The following is a 15,996-nucleotide window of genomic DNA, read 5'->3' on the forward strand; positions in this document are numbered from 1 at the left end:
GCCTCAATCAATTACATAAGCATGTAAAGTCGGTCTCTCGGAAAAAAATCCTTTTTCATGCATATGCATTAAAACATGTTCGCAATTATCCTCGGAAATTGCCTTCATTGGATTAAGCAGCAGTCTTGGACGTGGGTTCTGGTCTTCCCTGTGCCTTTATTAAAGCTCTGAGCAGCGCTGGCTGCAGCAGCAGAGGCAGACTGTTTGTTTAAACAATGTTTACCAAAGAAAGGCGAAGGCGCTGCACTGTGGTGCGTGCGTGTGTGTGTATGTGTGGGTTTTAACAACAAAAGGCAAAACTCCTCTGGAAACGCTCCTGCGGGTTCTCCGGCAGATTCAGGCTCTCTTGTACAGACAGAGACAGCAACTCGCTTCAGGAGAGCACTTAGTGTTTGCCTGGGACGCAATTAATTACTGGCCTCGCAGGGAGACTTCGGATGAGTGTCCTTTACTTGGACTCCGTTTAGGGCTCTTGACTCATTATCTATGAGTGGTCTTTGTAGGAGGAATATCAGACGCGTAGGGCTGACACTCGGCTTTTACATGCTGCGTGGTACAATGGACGCAGTGGCAGGGGGAAGTACTAATTACCTTAAGGCTAGCTAATAACGCAGCTTTCTAACGCTACCTCTCACGGGCTGAAGTTAGCAATCAGCGAGAAAATCATCATCAGAAGCTGCGGAGAAATCACGGGCGCGCATGGATTTGGACAGGTCTGTGCTAATGGAAGCAGGCGCACACACACATCAGCGGAGGGATGATTAGTGGCGATCCAGCATTTCGGGAGGACTTTAAACAGCAGCTCCCCGCCTGCCCGAGCCATCGGGCCGGGGAGTAGCCTCCTTCCCCAGGCACCCGGGGACTTTTTGGAGGTGTTGGCACCGCTTCGACACACAGCCGTCACAGGGCTCGCCGCCTGACTCTGTGCCAGTAAGGCCTCGGCGGGACAGGAGTGTGGATGCAGACCCCCCCCAGAGCCCCTCGCCGCGGGGCTGCAGGGCAGCGGGTACCGGCCCGGGGGCTCCGGGTGCGGGACGTGGCGGGGCAGACGTGGTCACTGACTCCTCACCTCGAACATGAACAGAAAGGGGTCCTTTCCCTTCTGCTCGGTCAGCTGGTGAAGCCATTTCGTGTTAATCAATCCCCAACTAAATGATAAAACCAGAAACGACCCTCTTTTTCCATGACGGGAAAGTATATATGTATTTTAACGATTTGGGTTGATTTCCTTACGAGACGGGGACAGGAAACTGCAGCTCCCCTTCCTCTGCAGCCTCGACCCCTCGGCCGCCGCCTTTCCCGGCAGGCGAGCTCCCCTCCCCGCTCCTCTTTCTCCTCCGGGGCCGGGGGTGCTCATTCCCCAGCGCCCCCCTCCCTGCCCCGCTCGGGATGGGGCCGCCCCGGAACCTTCCCTCCGAGAAGGGGGCTCCGAGCTCCTGCCCTGGGGGGCAGCCGGGGCATCACGACCTTTCCCCGGGGGGACGGGGGGGGAACGGGCGGCTCCGTGCGCCCCGTCGGAGCGGGCCCCTTCTGCTCCACCCTGGTCCCCCGCGCTGCGGCTTCTCCAGCACCAAACTCAATTATAACGGCCGTGATTACAGCGATATATCTCCAGCGCTCTCCAAACGCTCGGGTGTCAAGGGGAATGTTTTAGAGAGGGTGCGAGGGGCAGCAATTCATACGAGGGAGCTGACAGTTCTTTGATGTGAAAATGATGCCCCGATTTTTACTCCGGGGCGCGCAACCGAAGAAAGATTACACTGCTTAAACCGAGAAATTTAAACCCAGATGATAATAGTAACGAGCCAAAGAGGCGAGGTAGGGAAGTCAATTTTACAGCTAGAAAAGCGGTCTCTGAAGGCCTTGTGCAGCCTATTGGGGCTGAGCGAGTGAAACTAAGTTCCTGATAAATCATTAATCACGGGCAGCTAAAGGCAATCATCCCCGGGCAGCCTCTAATTACCGGCGGCCCCCGGCCCGCTGCCTGGCGGTGCCGCTGGCCCCTTACCCTACCGGGCACCGGGAGGGGCTGCCCGGGGGGGGCGCGACCCGAGGCAGCCCGGTCCCGGGGGGGCTGCCCCAACCCCCGGTGCCCGGAGCAAGGTGGGCTCCTGCCGCCCGCCCCAGCTGCGCTCCTAGCCCTTCGTTCCCTGACCAACGGGCAGGGATTATTAACACATTATTAAAACTCCGTTCGGAGCACCTTAATGAGACCTGCGCTTATTAGCAATGGGAGCGAATTTCACAGGAGTGAAGTGATCAGTTAAGCCATGTCTATAGTTTCCAGACTACGCAAATGAGGCTTTTACTTAATTGAATTGAACTTCTCATGGCATTCGGAGGCTGAACTCTATCCTCCAGCGCAAGGTGGGCATCAGGATCAGTTTTGTACGAGAAAACAAGCTGGCAAAGAAGCCTTGTCCTAAGGCTAAGGGCACCCTGGGTTCCGTGCTGTGGAGCAGAGGCGTTTGTGGGGTGCTGTGGGGTGCTCCGAGCGGGGTGCAGCCCCTGCCCTTGGCACGCACCAGCCAGGTGCTGGGACGCCTTTTCCACGCTCATCTTCGCAGCCCGCGGAACGGGCCAGAAAAACGAAGCGTTCCTTTTCCCCAAATCTCCTGTCTTTCGCTAGCTCAGGCTCAAAATTGTCGTTCTCAGCCCATTTTGAGAAACCTCCACGCAGCAGTAATCAGGCGGCGGACAAACGCATCCTCAAGACAACTAAGAGAGGGACTGAAAACTTCAGAGCAGAGAAACATAAACAAATACATTTTCCAGCGCAGATTTATTATGGCTCCGGTCTGTTTTGCTGAGTGCGAGTCAACCAGAAGGGAATACCGCCTCGGTTTGACAGTGAGCAAGTCTTAAAAATTACGGATCGAATCAAAGTTTCAGGAGCAATTCAAAGAGCGCTCAGAAAGGCGGTCCGGAGCAAGCCGGGTAGCCCTTGGCTAGCACAGCCTGCCCCCGCTCAGCCTTCCTGCCCCTTCGGAGAGCCGAGCTGCCACCGGGCGGGTCCCTGCAGGCGGGGGGCTGCCACCGGTCCCCGTCTTGCCCCCCCCGGGGGCACCCAGCGTGCTCCGCCGCGGCCGGCTCTGCCCCAGGCTCCCCGCTCACAGCCGGGGACTTTTCCGCCCCCAGTCTCAGAAAATCAGTTTTCCCCGGGTCAGGTATGCTTAGGACCCAGCGTGGCCTTTCCCTCATTATATTTCAGTTTAGGCACCAGGAAGATGCGATTCGTTGTCGAACTAAATAAAACATATCACCTCCAGTTAAATCTGTAAATTATATTACGCTGCTGCTCTGGCTTTGTTTTTCATAATTGTTAAAAATCTGAACAAATCAATTATATTAGCCATATGGCTTAATCATATCAGCTAATTTCCCCCCACCCCTTTTTTTTTTTGAAAGTAATTGTTGTTTAAGCACTGACAACTGATTAGTTAAGGTGTTTAGGAAATATCTCTCTGCTCTTGTCTTAGTTAAAAGATGATTGAGATGACAATGAATACTCAAAGTCGTTAAATCATCCACTTCCGTATTTTCCACTTTCTGTGTGTTTAAAGAGTTCACAACAGCAGTAGCTGAGCTGCAGCCTGATTTATACTTCTGGAATGGAGGCCGTGAGACCATCAGGCTTTCAATTCAATCTATTCCAGTTTGTAGTGATTTCCCTAAAAGGAGCCAGTTTTTGGTATGCAGCAGGTAAGTAGTCATTTTTCTTAGTTATTTTAAAGGTGTGTAGTATTGAGAATGTACAAGTGGTTCCACTCTGGCATTTACACACTGCAAATATAAAACTTCACCCCTCAGTGATCTTAATACTTCGTCCATTAAATGTACTTACTCATTTAAATGGGAGTGTATTTAACTGCTAAACAGATGGTCTACAGTGCACACAATTATAAAGCAAGGGTTTGTGTATGTTGCCATATTTTAGACTCCAGATTTCCTGCTTCCCTATACATTTTTCAAAGCAGTTTATTTTTCCATACAAAACACTAACACAGGTGGAGAAGCAGTCTGGAATTCATTTCTTTTGCTATCAGAGATCCAGGGCACACTCCTTCAGGCAATCTTCTTAATTTTCTGACGAGGATTTTAACTAGTTCTGTACGTCAGATTTTTAAAGCATTTCAAAAACCATTCTAAAATCCTCTGGACCACACCGGGATTTTAAATATTTGATAGACATTTCTGATCATGTTTACTTTACTGAGTAAATACCGAAAAAATGTCTTGGCCCCACATTGGTGAAACTGAAGCGGTGACCAGGCAATGAGAGCTGGGAGAATTTTCAAGCTGTAGCGTACTGCAAAAGGAAGGAGAAGCTTGCAGAAAAAAGCAGAAAGTTATGAATCACCCACGCTGATGTTTGCATCATAAACTGGTGACATTTGCTGTAGGCCTGTCTCACCCAGGCATGGGGAGCTGGTGATCACCCGCTAGTCGTCTGTGTGAGGCTGTGCTGTTATCTTGCCAGGGCAGGGCCATCAGCTGTATTTCTCATGGATGATTTCACCCCTCAGTTAAACACAGATTTGTTAATTTTCTTGCTGGACTATCTGTGATTCTCCTCATTCCCGTCGTACTGTACCCCTCAAACATAAACAAATCAACTTTCAGAATGACTATAAAGTGAGGATTTAGCTCCATTGTATAACTGAGGCCCTAAAGTTCAGAGAGAAGTGAAATCTGCACTCATTTTGTGTGTCCCACGGATAATATTGAGCTGATAATTCTAGTATATTTAGCAACCTTATATTCTCATTGCTTTGCAAAACAAGATGTTGAAAGTGATTTGGAACCCTTAACATGGAAAATACAGTTTGTAGCCAATTATGAAAAGCTGAATTTAAATGTTGTGCCTAGCATTTCACGGAAGTTCTGTAGCAGGGCAGAGCTTGAATTATGCTGTTGAAGGCAGTGTTCATCTATCCCATGAAACCATTCCTTCTCTTGTTTCACAAAGCATTTCCAGTATCATTTAACTTTTCCAACAAATGGCTGGCTTTTGTCAATATCAGATTTTCACTATGCAGTCCTGAGTCACTTTCAGATGAACTTGTATCAGCCTTTCATGCAGCAACAAAGATTAGGATTTTATCCTCCATGTCTGCATCATAGTACAACCATACCTGGCAGAGGAAGGTGAGATAAGGCTGTATAAAGTCACTCTGAAACTCCCAGTTCCCAAGTTCTGAATGCTTGACTTTTCAACCAGCTTTGGAAATAGCTGTTTGCATCCAGTTTTCTAGATTAAATAATCAGTAAATGACCTCTCCTTCCCACAGAAACCTCAGGATCCGTCAGTACCTGGAACCATGCTGGGTGGACCTGTGAGGGATGCACTGCAGCAGAAGGCTGCTTTTGTTTCAAGACTTCTGCAAGCAGAAGGAAGCGGCTTACGTACTGCCATCAGCTTCTACTGCTACTTGCTAACAGGAGAAGAACTTGTTAGATTAGGAAGTGAGTCTGTTGAAAAGGAAAGTCTCAATATTTCTGCCAACCCTGACCCCTTCTGTTCCTGTTTCCCCAGCGCTATCACAGACTGCCACTCTTCCCACGGATTGTCAGAGCTTAGACCATTCGGTTGTCCCAGGTATTCACCGTGGGCTTGATCTGAAATTCAGTGAAGTCTCTGGAATTTGATTCAGACCATGGAATCAGACAATGGGATTACATGATTTGATCGAAGAAGAAAGTCAAGTTGCTTTTTTGCTAGTTACTGCTTGCCATTTACCAGAAATCTGGTTGTGCCTCAGAGGAGGTTAAAGAGAAGAAATGACCTGGGGATGAGGCATCCAGGCCTGGGGAAAGAAGGGAAGACTGGGAACAATACAACTTCTTCAAAAGCATGCAAAATACAGAGTTTATACTTTTGAGAGACCTGAGTGGTCTTGTTAATACAAGTAAATAAGCAAAGCACAGCCTACTATTTCACTTTGCCATAGGCTTACTTGTTGTCACTATGGGTTTTTCACTAGGAACCTGGCAGAAGCAAGTCCTAACAAGTAACAGATTTACAAATACTTCATTTTGTACAAAATTAAGGCCACGCTGTTCATGACACAAGCTATTAACTTGGGGAGCCCTCTTTGTAGATCTGTTCTTCCATATGTGGAGCTCTGGTAAAGGTGTTCAGGGAAGATGTAGGTTGTCACAACTCACATGGTGTCAAAAGGCATGCTGAGACACTCAGCTCTTGCATGACATTGAGCAATCCCATTTCCGATGACTTTTTCTTTGTTCATCTCTTTTCCCAATGTTGGGATACAGTGAATGTATAGTGGATTGATTTTTCTGGGTTTTGGTCAGAGGGGTTGCTTTTTATGTTCCACAAGTTTCATTTTACTGCCCAAACCAGGGAAACATAAACACCAGAAGAAAGCATGATTATCATTTGGGAAGAAACAAGACATTTTTAGAAGGAAGCATAAAGGCCTCAAAGCTTATGTGTATATGAGAAGGGAATATGGTCAAAAGACTAACTGAAATCTGCGGCATAGCCTACACACAGATCAACAGGCACATTGCATTAGCTTCAGTGTCTCCCAGATTTACTTTTGGCTACACTGCAATGTTGATCAGTCCCCAGCCACACCACACAACTATTCCAAACATAACCCAGAGATCATTTTATCCGTTCAGATTTAAGATTTGGAAAGCAGAAATTGGTATGCATCAGAGGTGTCATTCCAACTCTTGGGGTTTGTCCAGCTCTTGGGGTTTGGGCAATTGCCATTAGAAAGACTGTAACACTTTCATTACTCTTATGAGTTTACTGGTTAAAAAAATTCTGTCAAAGATGTGAAATTCACATTTCTGCCAGTTTGTCACTTCCTATACATGTATAGAAAATGCTTGAGAGAGGTAAATGCTACCACTCAGTGAATTTTCAGCTTCAGATAAAGCAAAGTAGGCAAGAGAATGGAGTCTTGTATTTTAGTACCTGATCTGATTACACTTCTCTGTGCTTATTTATATTAACTTTACAGAGTCGCCTATGACCCATTATCTAAACAGATGTATGGAATTATGAATATCCTAGGAATTCATACCAGACAATTTTAAGATAAAGCAGAGGAAGAGTGGGAATGGAGAAGACTGTTTGGTTTGAAGGGTTTTGATGTTTTTGAGAAAAAAATAATTTTCTTTATGGAAAGAGGGTCTTATTTTTTATCATCCTTCCTGTCCTTGTTGATCTTCATGGTCTGTTTGTCATGGCAGAGTCCTAAACAATTTTAAGGGGACTAATCCATTCAGAAACGTGAATGAGAAGGAAAAAGTAGGAGAAAGGATTCCTGAGTCACACTTGCAGATACTGAACTTCACAGAGAGAATAGTAAAATTTCAGTAAGCTAGAAGTGAATAAAAGTTATGTTTCTGACATGCACTGAATCATTTCTAGAGCCTTATAAAGCATTATTTGGTTGACAATGCCTCTTAAAATATCTGTTTACAAAATGCAGTGTTACTTCCTGAAATTTACCATTTTTGCTCCATGAAAAATAGCACTTTTTCTGTGGGAAAAAAAAAAAGACAGACTTAGCAGCAGGATCTTTAATGTCAAGAAATGGGCAAGATGTCAGTTTTATGCAGCATCAGAAAGACAGATATATATATTTCACCATTTCTCCTATCCTGTTTATGATTGTTGCAATCACAAATAATGTAGCTGAGATCTACTATCTACTTGACCTGTATGTATTGCTACATCTTGCTCCTAGGGTAACAGCACTTTGTCATGTCTATTTCTCTTCCTCGGGTGTTTATCTAGTATTTAACTCTGTCTGTTGTTGAGGAGCACAGGAGCGTGACTCTGCAGTATGTAGTGCTTCACTTTCGGTAGGGTCAGTGCTGTGCAAAGGCCGTATCCAAAAAACACCTGAGGTTAACATACACGACACGCTTCTTATTAAAAAGATGGAAATCATACGTTTTTGTCTGTGCATGTTACAACTTGGATAGTACAATCTGGATGATAAAACCAGAGTGTGATGGTTTTTATTCCGGTGAGTGGCCTGCCATAAGCTACCATGTGTCGCAGTGCTTTCTCATATTCTGTATAAGCACCTTCTGTATCAGGTCTTGAAACTAAACATGAGTTTAACTGAAATAAAGATCATTTTTAGTTAAAATTGCATTTAGATTTCACTATCTTAATCTCAGTTCACATACCAATTTATAGACTATTATTTACATTTATGAAGAAAAAATATATCGTTGTGCAGATATATCTATGTAATTGGTCTGTAAATGAATAATTTCATTTAAGTTTTCATAAATCTTTGGTGAATCTGTGAATGCTGGATGTCCTGCATGAATAGCTGAATATGCATACAGGTTCCACAGCCCAGTTTTGGTCAGATTATGACTTTTTGGGAGCCAGGTTTGGGTGAAAACTTATCTCCATCTACATCTCTATTTGTCTCTATCTTTTCTTCTATATCATTTCCTAGTAGATTTCTTCTGATAGACCTTTGGACGATGTCCTCATAGGCTTATCCTGGGCTGCTACTAGCAGCTACATTGACTATGTTGTTTAACATTAGCTCCATGCATGGACATAGTTGAAATGAGATCAGAATTGTTTAATTAACCTCAGAAATAAGCTTTACAGATGCTGAGGAAGAAAGATGCTGGTTTGTAGGAAAGGTTTAGCTTCAAAAGCTTGCAAATATTTATTGTGATCTTTCTCCACTCCTACGGAAGAATGCTTGCAGACTTTTCATGCAACAGGAAATCTAGGTGATTAGTAGGTGAAAAAAATTACCTCAATAGCTTGGAAGATTCTTCTGTTTAATTGCAGATGGTTGTCACATATTGTCTTTGGACAGAGATCTGTCTTAAAGCAGTGGTCAAAGGATGTTTCTTCCACATAGACAAATGTGTTGGCAGATCCTAAACACACTCATAAGGTCAGTGGAGGAGCACCTTTTTTATGTATTCTGCAATTAAATCTGTACTGTTCTCTATATCCACCTTGCAGTCCAACAGAGCTAAAAAGGGTAGAGGCTTAAAAAGGGCAGTGGCAGGGATTCAGGTCATGGTATATTATACTTTAAATAATATAATCGAGTTGCCATTTTGTCTGACATATTAGACAGGTCAATTCATGGTATTCCACACCATTACACTGCATTCCGAGGAGAGAACATGCAGTGTCTTTTCCACCTTGGCACTTGCTGGGGGCTGCCTGCTACCCCATTCAGGTATGTTATGTCTTTCCCTCTGTTCTGAAATTGTTGCTCCCTAACTACTTTGGAGAGCGGTGTTGACCTTCTCCCCTGCTCTCACCACTCTCAGCAGTGCCAATGTCCCTCAGCACTCCAGGTAAAAGCCCTTCCTGCCCTATAGGAAATAAGGCATGCAAATACCCTTTTCATCAGCCTGTTGTCAACCTACCGAAGAATAAATTGTTATTTTCTCTTGTAAAGCAGTGTGCAAATCTCAGCAGGAAGCTTTTCCAAATTATGATCCTTATATTTCAGCTGAGTGCTGAATGTTTGAAAGTGGTTACTGATAACAATCCATTTTGGGTAATAAAATGTTCAGAGAATTCACCCCCTATCTTTGAGAAATATCACAGCATTTGTGTAGTCATTCTGCTCTCACACAAATGTTATTGCGCATGCTTTGAGGAAGTTTCCCTATGGATCTAGAATGTCACTTATCTTTTCTAAAAGATCTTCTATAACAGTTATCTCCTGTTTGGATTTTGGAAGGCAGGAACAAGACACAACTAGTAAAAGAGCCTCTGGAAAATTTCTATTCCGTTACTGTACCCACCAGGAAAAGTGCCTTCGACTACAAGTTGAAAATACTTCTCAATTAGAGGAAAAGAAGGTAAATTGTTACTTCAGTTTGGTTTGATAGATGTTCTCCAGCTATCTGTGAACAGCTACTTTCAAAACTAGCCAGAGATGATATTGCAGAAGAATGAATTTAGCAAGTGCGGCCATATGTTGGAGAAATAATGCAGGTGGGGTTTGCCATGGACTCCTTGTGCAGCACTAAATGGGATGAAATTTTGCTCTGCTGGATGTCCCACTGCCTCTACCTCAGACCTGGGATCAAAATCAAGTGTGTTGTCAGCAAGTGCAATTTCTGAGATGCTGGAGAGGTTTTATGAAATTTATGACCCACTGCCTGACTGGGATGCTAAGTGCAGCACCTGGGGCAGTGGTGACAGCAGTAGTGAAGGAAACTGTGCAAGAAATGAATTACTCAGAATACTTTGTACCTTTGTACAAAGCTTTGTTTAGACCATGTTCTGTGTTTGGGCCTGAACTCTGTTCCTTTTCTTGCACCTCTTGTAACATTTTAATGCTCTCACTGGTCAGACTAACAAGCTGAATAAAATTATTATTATTTACTTCTTAGTCTATTACAGCTGCCCTTCCACATATAAAGAAAAAAGGATTCACTAGAAAAACAGGTGACTGTTTCAGCCAACTTTTCATTATAGAAAAAATATTTAGATCTGTGCTTGACTTTCCAACAGCATCAGCACTTGACCTACAGAAAGATCTGTCAGGGAAAAAAATCACCCAGGTCTATTAGCAATCCTCTGATTATAGCCTTTTAAAGTCTCATTATAACTAGCCCTGTAATGAGCGGAGACAACATGTTGCAATGTGTCTCTCACCCTGGACAATCAGAGTGACTCATTACAGCTGTATGGCATGAATAAAAACACAAACAGCATCCTCCCACTCTTCACCCTCCTTGGAGCCAAGGCCCATAGCACTGCTCTGTCTGCAGCTCATACAGTCACACTCTAATGACCTTTAAATAAACTGGGGGTGTAGCTGGAACAGTGCGGTGCTGGGTGTGGATTACAGGAGCCATCCAAAAAACTTCAGTAAATACGCCATGGAGTGATGTTACGCCACACTCAACACCCTGCTGCCCTGTTTATGCTGCCAACAACATCCGAGCCCAAGGATTTTAAAGCTAGCTCAAGAGTGCCTCCATTTGTTTGCATTTTAGACATTTCCTTGAAATTGGTGGTGTTTTTAGATCTTTGTTTTTCTCTGCCAGATGAAGTACTCTGCAGTGGTCCTCACTGTCTCCCTTAGACTTACTTTAAATAATATAATTGAGTTGCCATCTTGTCTGACATATTAGACAGGTCAATTCATTCTGTTTCCCAAGGTATGGTGTTTCTATTAGTTTTTGATTATTTTTTGGTCATCCCTGGTTCATGTTTTCCACACAGATTTCAGTGTGGATGCAGAGCAGAACTACTGGGACTGGGCTGTTTGAGTGCTCACCTCACTGATGCAGTGAGCAGAAATGATAGCAAGTCTCTGGGTTGTCTTGTTACACCTGAGAGAATAGGTAGAAGTGCCTCAGTATTACCTAACTAAGCGTTGGATGAAACACACAAGCTGCAGTTGTGGATGGATAACCAAAGATTTGGGACAACAGCTGGCTCCAGAGTTCCTCTAGTGGCAGTCTGGGTACCTGACCATGGAGGTGAAGGATCTCTGGGTGGCCAGCGGGCTACAGTCCGACAGTCATTACAGACCAGGTGATGGACGTGCATTGAGATTGATTTGACGGAGGACAAAATTAGTTTGATTAATTATGTGGGTGTGTCTGCTGTAGGGTTTTAGCTTAGCATGGTTCTGCAGAGAATATTCCAATTGCCTCCCTCTTTGTGCTTGGCTTCCCTTTGCAGACTAACCTCAGAACGCACCTGGATTCCTTCCAGATGAACTAACCTGGACAATACCTTCCTGCACACCACCTACAAACAGGTTTTCAGCCCATGGGACTGAACTAGAGCTAGCAGAAGTAGGAAGCTGCTGAAATATATAAGGGGCAGCTGACAGGTACTGGCACCACCTGTTTGTGATACTTGCTGATGCAGGTGGCAGCTGCTGGCGGGTGGAGAAGCTTTTAGGGATTCTTCAGAGCTGTAGGGGCTTTTCTCTCAAGTTCTTTTATCAGAAACCTTTTCTCTGTTTACTGAAGTGAAATATTTTCTTAGAGAAATGAAGGGATTATATTATGGCGTTGTCGGTACAGCATGCTGCTCCCTGGGCGAGCCTCCATCTCCTTAAAGAAGGAACTTTGATGTTCTGCTAGTCAAGTCATCCCACTCAAAGTAAGTGAGAGATGGCCTCAAAATCAACACAGCTAAACCAGTATTTAAATAATTCAGGGAAAAATAAATATTTTGTCAGCGGTACATGCTATTGCTTGTTGTGGGATTCCGTCATGCATTTTTCATTACAGTTGATATTTTTCAGCCAAGTGCTAATGGTTGCCATCTTGCTGAAAAGTAAAGTCATCTGTGACACTGGCAGGTGGCAGGCCAATGCAGGAGCATGAAAACATTTCTCAGTCATCGTTCATGTAGATTTAACAATCAGAAGAGAACGTTTTATTATTTAAACAGAGCTTTAATATAAACTTTATATTAAACTTTGCCTAAATAATAAAGCTTTTTCTTCTGACTGTTAAACCAATGTTATAGCAGGTTGGAAACTAGTTTACAGTTTCTTCCACCAGGTTCTCACACTGCTAGCATACATTTATAACTGCTCCCCTACCCGTCCCTTTTGTGTGTTATAAACTTCTCTCATTTACTGTTTGGGTGATGCTGCGCACCCCAGCTGAGAGTTCATGGGATTGCCTGTACAGTAAATGAGAGAAATTTATGATACCCAGAAGAGATATGCAGAGAAACCATTATAACTGTGTTTTAAAACTCCAGTGCGTTTCTTGCTGGTGCTGTGTAGCTTGGTCACTCTTGCAAACACTGCATTCTCAAGATTTCCAGTCAGTGTAGAGGAAGTTGTGTTCCCAGTCCTGGGGCAAGCAGAAGAGAAGGGTTTCATCAGAGCTGGTTTTGAAGAGAGTGATATGGAAGAGAACAGGGAAAAGCCTCAACTGTTTGACATGATAAGGCTTTTAAAAAATAGGTGCAACTTTACTGGTGTGTGTGTGTGCATGCAGGTGCTCTGGGTTATTAAAAATGCATTGCTTCCCTATGAGATGTTGTTTGTAGCCTTAGATGTAAAGACCTCAGGTATAGTTGAAAAATGTGGTAATAAAAAGTATTTTGTAGACTTAAATAGTACCCTCTCCTTGCTGAGGAGTGTCAAACACATATTTGGCTCCTGCGTTGCAGATTGTGCAAAACAATCTGGTTGATAGTTGCTGCAAGAGCCTTCATTTACAGTTTTTTTTTCTTTTGTGGAAAGATGTCTTAAGTAATATTTTATATGTCTAGTAGTATAGTTCTGAGAAAGATCAGAATAAATGCAAAATAATTTCTAAGTATTGACAGGTCTGTCTCAAATTTTATTGTTTAAGTCTGTCATTCTCTTCTTGTTTAAAGCTTATACTGACCTTGTTTCAGTATCAAACTTCATATTGTCACAAAGACAAGACTGTTTTATCTTGACATCTTTTGATAGGATACCTTCAGTTACTCTACCATCATATGTTTATGTTTTCTGCCATTTCATTGTTTTATCTCTATAAAATCTGGCTGTTAAATTAAGTCCAAATGATACCCTAGCATTCTGAGTAGAATTTGCATTTCCTAAAATTTGTATTAAAATGCAACCTGTCGTTAAAAGGGTGGCCAATTTACACATTTTCAGCAGCCCTTGTTACTCAAACTGGAATCTGGAGATGGAAACAGAGCAGCGCTGCACTGCAAGGGACCGTGTAACTTTGTTTGCCTCTGCCCCCTTGCCCCTAAGGGCAGACTGGACTTCTCATTAGCTGATATTTCTAAAGGCTAGATAAAACTGTCTTGCTGGCTGAATCAAGACCACTGCCACCACGCTTTGCCTTGACACGGTCTCAAAAAAATATAAAGGATACAGCCTAGTACTTTGAACTCCACTTGTTAGAATGATTTTACCTTAGTATTGAACGAGTAACTTTCCAGATTTCTGTATCAAAACCCCCTTTTCCATTAGTAGCCCCTGAAGACATATTTCCATACTGCCCCATTGAGCAGTATGGAAATAACAGATGCCAGAGATGCCCTGACACATGTTTGTGACTCCCAGATCAAGAAGCAAAGAGCCAGCTGTGTTGCTGAAGGTCTGACTGGGCTGCTTGTGGGATTCAGGGCACTTATGGCTTTCGGGGGACTGCTTCTTCTGTTGGTGGGACAGAACCACTCACTGGGGATTCACCATTCTTAGGACACATTGTGTGCCTACAGCACAAAGAATAATCACGCAGAACGGAAAAATCAAAACAGAGCAGAGTCCTTAAAGAATAAGAAATGTTACTGTGAAATTCAGAACTCAGTTATCCTGCGAGGCTGGCTAGGAGAATCATAATTCCTTTTGCTATGCAGAATGTCAGCCCTTCCTCACATATGCAAATTAGTCTCCATGTCTATAACATGTTTCAGGAGCTTTTTTTTCTTTTATTATACTTACTATTAAAATAATTGTATAAAAACTTGATGTCTCCATTTCTTACCATTTCTCTTCTCTCAGCTGAAGCTATGCAATACATTACTTAATACATTTTAATTACAGTATCACACTTCTGAAGCCCCCTAAATTTCCTGTGATTTCAGTGAAATAAGCAGGAATTTTTTTTTTTTGAACAGAATCTATTCTTTCTTTATGCAGCTCTTCAGCTGAAGATATAAAACTAACTCTGGAAAATTATAAATTCTCAGAGTACTGTTGTGAAAGAGACAAGTTGCATTACCCTTATCTGAAAAATGGAAATCCATAGACAGGCATTGAGTAAATAGCCAAGGACATGGATATTCAACAATCAAACCAGAAACCAAGCCCTAATCTTTTGAATCCCAAAGGGTCTGTACTTTTTCTTGGTAAATGTCCTAAACATTTTTTTCCAAATAATCTTAACAGTAAAAAGTAGGGGATAAGTTGTGTATATTGGTCAGAAAATATACTTTTTTTTTGTGCAAAATCTCCTTGAAGATTTCATTTGTTGATCATACTATTTTGATAATTTCTTTCAGCTCAAGGAAAAAAGAACTCTTAGTGTTTCCTAAAAAGCTGCATTCATACATTGGTTGCAAATATGATGAAATTGGAATTAAAATTTATTTTCTAGCAAAATTGGTAAACATTTTTTTTCTTTTTTTCTTTTTATCTTTATTTTTTTTTCCCAGTGTACTTTACTGAAAGCAGCATTCACTGAGTTTTTATCCTTTAAAGGCTGGTATTTACAAGTGAATCTGCTGGCTGTCTAATTGCAACTTACAAAAACATCATACAATGTCATCTAATCTCCCTTGGTAGCTGTTATATTTAGTTTTCTGTGGGATAATTTACATTTACCTGAACTGAATTCTAACTCAGGCTGGAGGGAAAAAAGAGAAGAAAAAGGCTGAAAAAAAACCACTCATGATTTATATGCGACAATTCTCTAAAAGGAAAGGTAAAATACCACCCTGTTCTGTGCAGTTACAGCAACATCTATCCCTACAACACATGCAGAAGTCCATCAAATCAGAGCCCCCAGCGTGAGCCACCTCGTGCCTTTGCCGTACCGTGACCTGGCTCCTCTTTGGTGCTGGCTGCATCCATGGATGCACACCACATTGGTGCAAGAGCACATGGCTGCAGATGAAATTCTGCCTTGAATTTTTAACCGGGGAACAGTGGAATACTTAGTCACACACCTGTCTGTCAGGGCAGCAGTGCTGATGTACCAGTGAGGGAGATGCGTCGTGTTGGAGAAAGGGAGGGTGGTTTAAGAAGTGTAGGAAGAGTCAGCACAAAGCCCAGACTCCAGTTATCCAGTGTGGAGAACCAAAGCTGGGAAAGAAAACTAACTGCTGGCAACAGCTGTATGCAAAGCAAGAAACAGTCTTCAGTGGGTAAATGGGGAACCAGTTCAAACCCCTCTTGGGCACCACGGAATTACTGTTCTTGAGCAAGGTCCCATCTTCATCTCCATCAATGAAAAAAGTCTTCTGAATGTGGATATTTTTTGTATGAATGGAAGATGACTATCCCTGACTGAAATGTT

The 15,996-nt window shown here is 43.1% G+C and overlaps 1 long non-coding RNA gene across 1 annotated transcript; it reads left to right on the forward strand.

Annotated features, from left to right (window-relative positions):
- The first annotated feature begins 2,145 nt into the window (after positions 1-2,145).
- LOC121072420 lies at positions 2,146-8,079 on the forward strand. The gene is made up of 3 exons (XR_005821200.1): positions 2,146-2,367; positions 3,564-3,702; positions 5,292-8,079. It is a non-coding gene; the product is annotated as an uncharacterized LOC121072420 (long non-coding RNA).
- Positions 8,080-15,996: the final 7,917 nt, after the last annotated feature.

Source organism: Cygnus olor, chromosome 6 (assembly GCF_009769625.2).
Source record: "Cygnus olor isolate bCygOlo1 chromosome 6, bCygOlo1.pri.v2, whole genome shotgun sequence".
In the NCBI taxonomy this organism is placed as follows: domain Eukaryota; kingdom Metazoa; phylum Chordata; class Aves; order Anseriformes; family Anatidae; genus Cygnus; species Cygnus olor.